This window comes from Vulpes vulpes, chromosome 13 (genome assembly GCF_048418805.1).
Source record: "Vulpes vulpes isolate BD-2025 chromosome 13, VulVul3, whole genome shotgun sequence".
Taxonomy (NCBI): Eukaryota; Metazoa; Chordata; class Mammalia; order Carnivora; family Canidae; genus Vulpes; species Vulpes vulpes.
In genome coordinates, this window is record NC_132792.1 from 26,437,560 (window position 1) to 26,447,507 (window position 9,948).

The following is a 9,948-nucleotide window of genomic DNA, read 5'->3' on the forward strand; positions in this document are numbered from 1 at the left end:
CTCTCTCTCTCTCTCCTCTCTAATAACTAAATAAAGAAAAAGAAAAAATGATCAAACACATGATTTTTCCATTGTTTGAGATACAACTTTAGTCCAGAACCTTTCATACCGTTTGAAAATAATTTTTCATTTGTGAGAAGTATGTGCATCGTTTCCAGTCCTTGCTCTCCTCAAACACGCCTGCTGTAAGATCATGCCCCAAGGTTGTACTTTAATAAACAGTAAAGTTGTTTTTTAAATAAAAAAAAATTGTGGGCTTTTTTTTACTTCTGCCTTACAATCTGTTTTCAAATTTAATTTTCAAGTGAAGACCCATATTGCTGAAATAAGATAAAGGCACAATATGTAGTGAATTTATAAGATGGCATGAAACTCATTCAAAAATGCACAAGCTGACATTTTCATTCAAGATGTTAATGTAAAGATTTCTAAATGGATCACCTGCTTAAAACATCATCTTTAAAATAGTAAGAAATAAATCACTATTATCTTAAGCTTATCTTCTCCAAGAATTTTATTTAAATGGCCACAGCTCCATCTCCACTGGAGGAAGGTATACTGTTGTAACCATATCAAATTTTAAACAGTCATGCTGTTGAAGAGTTGTCCACTCAGTCCATCTCATTCCTAAGTTCCTCACATAAGTGAGTAGGTTCTGGTTAATAAAGTTCACTGTTGTGTGAAAGACACCACAGAGCAAGGATGGTGTATGACTGGCCAACTTTTTGGCCAATAGCATGAGTTGGTATCAGTTTGGCCTTCTCTTTCTTCGTGTCTTTAAGATAAGTCTGCATGACCTGTTTCAACATAGCAGTGAGGTACTTCCTTCTGCCTTCCTCCCACAGACTCACGTTCATAAACTGCATTGCCAGGTTATACACTAGTCTTAAGTGGATGCTGTGATTCATCCGGGCTCCTATTTGGGCAGGTTACCTGATGATATTCCGGATGATTTTCTCTCAGAATCTGTCTCCTCCCTTTTCAGGAAGTGGCTGCACCAGTTGGCATTGTCTGTAGTTCATGATCATGGTCCTCCTGCAGGGAAGCTGGCATGGTTATTCATGATGCAACACCTCCAACTCTTTGCGGAAACTATAGTTGGAGCAGTTGTAGAGGAAGCCAACGACCAGCAAGTCTGTGATGAGTTCCCCCTAAAGGCCTGAACCATTGGTGACATTAGACTCCATGGGGCAGGCAGCCTTGCAGGGCTCTGTCTTACTTCTGGCTTTGCAAGTGTCCCAAGTTAGCACCTCCAATGGGGATAAAATTTTAAAAGGTCCCTCTGTCCATAATTTTTTAGATGTCATACTTTTGCTGGTTGCTCCAGCTATTACATTTATTGGACATTCCCGACTCAATTCCCCACTCACCAACCATGGCAGGAAGATGAGAGGTGGGCAACAGAGAATGTGGTGCTGGGTGCCAGGTAAGGTGAACTATAAGCAAAGTCCCTGAGGCACCAAGAATATAAATTTATTAAATTCAACAGTTAAAGTTAAAAAGAAGTTATTTGATTGGATAAAATATAACCTATTTGCAACTTAAAATCCACATATTTAAGACATAAGACCACGGAAAGTTTGAATGTTAACTAATAAAAAAAATGAAGTTAATATCATAGCCTAAAAATGGATTAGGAAAAAATATACATAATTATAAAAAGCAATGAGTAAATACACAACTACAAGAAAGTACAGCATAACACAACTCTCATAATGGGGAAACAGATCAATGGGAAAAAAATTTAAAGAATAAAGATCTGAACAATCTGATTACAAATTAATAATGAGCACATTTAATCCTGCAGTCAACAATTAGAAAATACGGTTTCAAGCATTTGCAGAAAAAACAATGATACTGTCATTTATTTAACTCAAAAGGAAAACTAATCACATTTCAAAGGAACAATGTTTTGTCAGTTTACCATTAGTTAGAAATCAATATCCAAAAGATAAACAAGGAATGATAAAATAAATTTAAATTTTAAAAGTATATTTCTGAATAAGTGTGATGAAATAATAGAATTCCAGAAATATTTAACACTAAATGTAGTGAAAACTAATTATGCCCTTAAAATGCTAATGGAAAATAAGCCATATAAAGATGAGAATAAAAAGCTGTATAAATATAAGCTTTATAAATATAAAATAAGAAATTAATAACAGAAAACAAAAATGCAATACAGAAGATCCTCAAACACAAATATGGGTTTATTTTTTTATTTTTGTATTTTATTTACTTATTTGAGAAAGAGATAGAAAGCACAAGCAGGGGGAAGGACAGAGGCAGAGGCAGATTCCCTGCTCAGGGACTCACTCCCAGGACCTTGAGATCATGACCTGAACGATGGGCTTAACCAACTGAGCTACCCAGGTGCCCAAATATTATTTTGTTTTGATTTTATAAAAGCAAAACAAGTGAACTAGACAAGCCACTCACAAGACTGATCGAGGAAAACAAAATAAGTTCCAAATAAGCAATATTAAGAATTAAAAAGGGGAAGGAATGCCTGGCTGGCTCAGTCCTGGGAGCATGTAACTCTTGATCTCAAGGTCATGAGATCAAGCCCCACACTGGGTGTGGAGCTTACTTAAAATAATTAATAAAATAATAATAATAATAATAATAATAATAAATTTTAAGAATTTAAAAGAGGAATATAATAGAGATTTTAAAAAAGATATATAAACAGAATATATTTTAAATAATTGAGCTTGAAAATTTAGAGAGAATAATCAGTAAATGAAAAAAATATAGCTTACCAAAATTAACTCAGTAAGAAATAGAAAACAGTAATTGACTATAAAGTTTAACAAGATTGAGTCAATCCTTGAAAAAGGACAAATAAAAGAAGGAAGGAAGCAAGTAAGCAGAGAGGAAGAAAGGAAAGGAAGGAAGAGGGAGAAAGAGTCAAAGAAAATAATACACCAGGTATAGATGGGGAAAGAAATAATACTTCGCATATAAATTATTCGAGGTATTTGAAATAGAGAAAATGCTTTCTAGTCAATGTGTGAAGCAGTATAAACTTATGTGGTGAAAATTGATAATTGTAGTAATATAATCCATATGTTTTTAGCAGGAATCATGGCCAATCAGCTAGAGATTATATATCCCATCATTCCTTAAAGCTAGATATGGCCATAAAAAGCAAAGGATTATTTCACTAGGTTCAGAAAAAAGTACTTGACTGAAATTATACATTCAATATTAAAATTAAAAATACATATAAATAACTTCTCAGCAATCAAAGGACACAGCAAATTTTCTTAGGCTAATAAGTGTGTCTATCAAAAGCCTACAGCAACAACATAATGGATATTAAAATGTTAGAAATATTAGCTTGAAGAGTTTGAATAAAACAAGATCCAAATATCGCAGTGTGTATTAAATATCTTACTAACGATTCAGTCAGTGCAGGAAGATAAGAAAAATAAGTAGCAGTTTAAAGATTGGAATAGCAAATATGCTCATGTACTGACAATATAATTATTTAAGTGAAGCTACACATTTTTATACTTAATAGGACAGGTAAAGATTTTAGATAGAAGATGAATAATGCAAATCAATATACATGTTAAAGATAAATCAATATATAAAAATCAGTAATAAAGTTAGAAAATGTGCTTTAAAATAAATAAATCAAAAAAATAAATAAAATAAAATAAAAAGTCTTCTTGATTTCAATTATGAATGTATAAAAGAAAATATTTCCGATAACAATTTTTACAATTTTGTGTGTGTGTTGGTGGGGGGACATATCCTAAAATTTATATAAAAGAAAAAAAAGACAAGAATAACCAAAACGTTCTTTAAGAAAAAGAACTGGTGTGTGTAAGAGGTGGATAAACTTGCATTATAAGGTACCAACTGTTGTGAAAAAAATAATAAAGACAGTGAAGTATTGATGTAAAGATAAAATCAACACACAAATGGAACAGAATAGGAGCCATCATAAAAATATCTTGTGTTGGGAAGTGTCATTTGTGATGAGAGATACAATCAAACATCAATGGGAAAAGTTGGAGTCATTTTTCAAAACAATGCTGGAATGATATACTAAAAAATATAAGTGGATTCCTATTTCACATCATTTCCAAAAGAACATTATCAGGAAAAATAGCATTAAACATTTAGAAAAAATATATACCTTTTTAACTTCAAAAATGGTTGATTTCTTAAAGCATACAAACAAAAAAGTATAAGCCATAAATGAAACTAATGACAGTTTTAGCTGTATTTAAATAAAAATTTATGTGCTCCAAAAAACAACAAAAACAGTAAAGAAAAAAAATCACAGATGTGGGCAGCTAATTGCAAAATATATTACCAAGACAATTAAATAGCAATAGCACATGACAAATATATACAATTCAAAAGAGAAAATGGGATTGTCAATACAAGTAGAAAATGTTCAATCTCACAAGTATCATGGAAACAGAGGAAAGCCAGAGTGAAAATCAATATCGCATACAGCAAACTGGCAAAAAAAAAAAAAAAAAAAAAAAAATTAAGTTAATTAGAATGTGAATACACTGAAAACTTTAGCCATTGATGGTGAGAGTGCAAATGAGCACCATTCCATTTAAAAATCAAGTTGCTGAAAACCTATTAAAATTGAAGAGTTGCATATGCTTCACACAAGCCATTCCACTTTAGATTAATGCCCTGGAGAAATACTTGAATATTTTCTCCTACAGATATGACAAGAATGTTCAAAACAGTAGTATTTGAACTCCTAGGAATTTAGAAATAAATGTCTATTGGCAAAAGAATAGATGATAAATTCTAGTATATGTATACATGGGGCACTCTCCAGCTCTGGAAGTACATTATACAGAGCTACATGACTCACAATGATAACATTTCTATAAAAATTAAAACAAAAATGACATCATATATTGCTTTTGTTTAATTTGTATACATATATAAAGTATAATTGTAAACATACATAAAGTATCAAGGAACAAATGAAATTTGTAAACACTTCAAATTCAAAATGATGATTAACTCTAGTTGGGAGGGTGGAAAATATGATCTAAGAGGATTAGGGAAAGGTGATATGATTGAAATATTTTACCTCTCAAGCTGCATTATGGGTATATTGCCATTCAGCATAAAGTTCTCTCTCCCTTTCTCTCCATTTGCTTTTTGAAATCAAGATAAAAATAAATATATTAAGATAATTTGAAAATCAGTTTAAAACAAAAAATGCTGAAGTTACATTTTTCCATGGATTGACAATACTGGATATACCAATTTTGAGAGGAGAACCCAAACACAGTGGGATCATATCTATGAAGGATCTAATCTTTCTGATTTTCAATCAGATAAATTTTCTCTGACTCAGGAACATGTAAATAATAACACTATAAAGGTACTTGAAGGCACAAAGAGCATGTCATCATGCTGGGAATTCATCTGCCTTTCTGATTAATATTAGATGTGAGCAATTTCAGACTACTGATTAGATTTATCAATAATTAATGTAATGTTATTGTGGATGATTAAGGTTATTTCTTTTAATGGGATTCTCAAATCACTTTTAACACCCTGAGATAAATTCTTCATGACATATAGCCCTGCATACACTTTAGCAAGCCTACCAGACATGTTTTATAATAGTGATTCAACCAATCTCAGGGCACCTATGAAAAGGAATTTTTTTCAGGCTTGTCTAATAAATGCTTATAATAAATGCAGAAAACCTTTAGGGGTAGCAAGACTGCTCTCTATATTTACTCTTGGCAACTTTCTTTTACCATTCTGTGATTTAATTTATTTCATAGTCAGTCATGTTTATTCTGTAATTTTATTCACATATGAGAAAATAAAGTAGAAATAACAGCTTCAAAGTCTATTTTTTAAAGATTTTATTTATTTATTCATGAGAGACACACATACACAGAGAGAGAGAGAGGCAGAGACACAGGCAGAGGGAGAAGCAGGCTCCACGCAGGGAACCTGATGTGGGACTTGATCTCAGGACTCCAGGATCATACCCTGGGCGGAAGGCAGGTGCCAAACCGCTGACCCACTCAGGGTTCCCCCCTTCAAAGTCTATTTGGTATGCAGTATTGTAATACATCAACTGGTAGTGAGGTTCTTTTTGTATTTGGAGACCTTAAATATAAATTTCTATAGAAATAAGCTATTTATCTTCATAAGAAAAATAAACTATGCCATTATATCAGAATGTGATTATTTTCCCTTTCTGTGATATTCCCTGGTGTCTTAGAATAGTTACTTTAACTGGGTAAAATTAATATGCATTTATACTCAAGGTTTATCCTGAGTATAACATAAAAGTTAACGGAGATAGATAATTTATTGAGCCAAAGAAAACAGCTATTGGGGGATCTCTGGGTGGCGCAGCAGTTTAGCCCTTGCCTTTGGCCCAGGGCACGATCCTGGAGACCCCGGATCGAATCCCACGTCGGGCTCCCGGTGCATGGAGTCTGCTTCTCCCTCTGCCTATGTCTCTGCCTCTCTCTTTCTCTCTGTGTGACTATCATAAATAAATAAAAAAAATAAAATAAAATAAAATAAAATAAAATAAAATAAAATAAAATAAAATAATAAAATAAAATAAAAGAATACAGCTATTGAAGGAAAAAAGGTGGTATCATAACTTTAGAAGATCTAAGAAACATTTGCTCAGGAATCAAAGTAAGCAAACCACCAAGGAGGAAAACTATTGACTCATAAAAATAAATAAAACCATGAAATCTCCCCAGTAAGCAAATAAATGCAAAAGACATCATTGATGAGCTATCACTTTCTTTTGTAAAATTATCAAAGATTTGTTTAAAAAATAATAATACTCAGATTTGGCACAGAATTATTACAATTTCAAGTATTTGAAGAAATGAACATTCCCATAAACAGCTAAAAATAATGCAAATCAATATCTTTAAAGATCAAAATGTTACAAAACCATTTTTTTTAATTTTTTATTTATTTATGATAGTCACAGAGAGAGAGAGAGAGGCAGAGACACAGGCGGAGGGAGAAGCAGGCTCCATGCACCGGGAGCCTGATGTGGGATTCGATCCCGGGTCTCCAGGATCGCGCCCTGGGCCAAAGGCAGGCGCCAAACCGCTGCGCCACCCAGGGATCCCTACAAAACCATTTTGACCTAGTAACAATTTCCAAAATAATTAGACTCATCAAATAATCTTAGAAGTAAAAGTGGTACATTTAAAAAACTTTAGTATATTAAAATATTTATTGCCACATTACTAGTAACAAAGTTAGAAAATATTTAACACCTAGCAAGAGTTTTTGAATAAACAATGACATATAAAACCAGTAACAGGAAGAGATAAGTTAATTGTCAGATTACAAAAAAGAATGCATATTGTGGCCACATTTTTATGTTTTAAACAATTTCACACACACACACACACACACAAACAAGTACAATTTATTTTATTTTAAAGATTTTATGTATTCATGAGAGACACAGAGAGAGAGGCAGAGACATAGGCAGAGAGAGAAGGAGGCTCTTTGCAGGAAGCCTGATGCAGGACTCCATGGGGACCTGGGATCAAGGGACTCCGAGATCACACCCTGAGACAAAGGCAGTCGCTCAACTGCTGAGCCATCCAGGCGTCTCTCTCTTTTTTTTTTTTTTTAATTTTTAATAATTTATTTATTCATGAGACACAACACACACACACACACACACAGGCAGAGACATAGGCAGAGAGAGAAGCAGGCTCCATGCAGGGAACCCAACGTGAGACTCAATCCTGGGACTCCAGGATCACACCCTGGGTGGAAGGCAGGTGCTCAACCACTGAGCCATCCAGGCGTCCCAACACAAGTACAATTTAAAGAAAACACTATTTTATTAAGCCAAATTAAAGCCAGTTCTAAATCTCAAGCCTCCAGGGGCCTGGGTTTGAAAGGTATACAAATATGTCTTTAATAGCAACACTTCCTTGGCCTTAAGTCATGAAAGCACACTCAGGCTTACACAGTCCAGAAAGTTTAGAACAGAAGCTAGGGTGACATCAAGAAGATGACCAAATAAGACACCCCTGGATCATATTCCCCTCAACGATAACAATTTGGCATCCATCTACAGACAAAAGTGCCTTTGTGAGAGCTTGTGGGATTTGGGTAAAAGATTGTGAAATGCTGATACAGTCCAAACTCCAGGAGAGTCATTTTGAGAAGACAAACCCACAGCCCAAGCAGCTGATGTGCTGACCTCTGATTCTGTCTATAGGTCTGAAAATAGCTCCATATCCCTGAATACTTGGCTATAGCCATTTTGGCTTTGGTTCAGTCACCAGCTCTATATACCAAGGGACTGGGAAGAATCTAGCCAATCTGTGCATCGGGTAAGGAGTAAACATACCTCAGTCCTGGCTGTGGACCCTGATGTTAACTGGGAGCTAGCTCCAGCTTCTCTTGGCCTTGGTGTGGGAGTCCCTGGACATCACTGATTAGACAATCACTGGGGATCATGGAGCCTTTGTGAAAGTCCAGGAGCCCAGCAGAGAAGTTCCAGCACACTGGTGGAGAACAAACCAACAAACCTGAGATTGGACACACTGGAGAGGGTAAGCAGAACAATTTGACTTTACCAATGTCAGTTCTCCCCCAGGGTGGCACAACCCAGTGCCAGGGAAGCTCTTCATGGCCCCTGATTTTTCCCACAGGGGAAAGTGAGAGTATGTGAGTGAGTCCCCAGCTTCCTTAGCTGTGTGGGATGCTGCCAGATAGGCTCATTTCTCCCTCACTGCACCCAAAGTACAGAGTAGTGGGAAAAAATTGTCAACTGATATGGCAACTTATATAATGAAAAAAAATTTTCAAATCATGTATCTGATAAGAGGTTAATATCCAAAACATGTACCAAACTCATACAACTCAATAGCAGAGAAGAGAACAATCTAATTAAGAAATAGAGTACCAAAATAGACATTTTTCCAAAGAAGACATACAAATGGCCTATGGCTACATGGAAAAATATTTAACATCACTAATTACCTGGGGAATGCACAATAAGATATCACCTCATACCTGTTAGGATAGCTAACACCAAAAAGACAGGAAATAACAAGTGTTGGCAAGGATATGTGAAAAGGTAACCCTTGAGTTCTGTTGGTGGGAATGCAAATTGGTACAAGCACTATGGAAAACGGTATGGAGGTTCCTCAAAAAATTGAAAATAGAAATACCAGATGATCCATCAATTCCACTTTTGGGTACCTATCTGAGGCAAACAAAAACACTAATTTGAAAATATATATGCACCCCTCTGTTCACTGCAGAATTATTTACAAGAGCCAAGATATGGAAGCTACTAAGAGTCCATCAACAGATAAACGGCTAAAGAAAGCACTCATATGTGGAATATAAGAAATAGTGAAAGGTACCACAAGGGAAAGGAGGGAAACCAAGTGGGGAAAAATGAGAGAGGAAGACAAACCACGAGAGACTCCTAACTCTGGGAAACAAACAAAGGGTTGCAGAAGAGGAGGTGACAGAGGGGATAGGGTAACTGGATGATGGGCATTAAGGAGGACACATGATGAGACGAGCACTAGGTGTTATATGATATGTTGGCAAATTGAGTTTAAATAAAATATTTTTTAAAAGGAGAATGTGTTGTGTATATACACAATGGAATATTATTCAGCCACAAAAAGAATGAAATCTTGCCACTTGTGACAACATAATGAACCTTGAAGACATTATACTAAATGAAATAAGAAAAAAACAAATACTATTTGATATCATTTATATGTAGAATCTAAAAAAGCCAAACTCACTGAAACCAGAGGGAAAGGATGATTGCCAGGGGTTGGGAATAGGGAAAATGAGAAGATGTTTGTCAAAGAGTATAGACTTTGTTATAAGACGAATAGGTTCTTAGGGTTCAACATATAGCATGGCGACTATAGTTAATAATACCGTATTATATAATTGAAA

The 9,948-nt window shown here is 34.8% G+C and overlaps 1 pseudogene; it reads right to left on the minus strand.

Moving 5' to 3' along the window:
• Positions 1-514: 514 nt before the first annotated feature.
• On the minus strand, positions 515-1,187 carry LOC140595097 (BH3-interacting domain death agonist pseudogene; annotated as a pseudogene).
• Between the last annotated feature and the right edge of the window lie 8,761 nt (positions 1,188-9,948).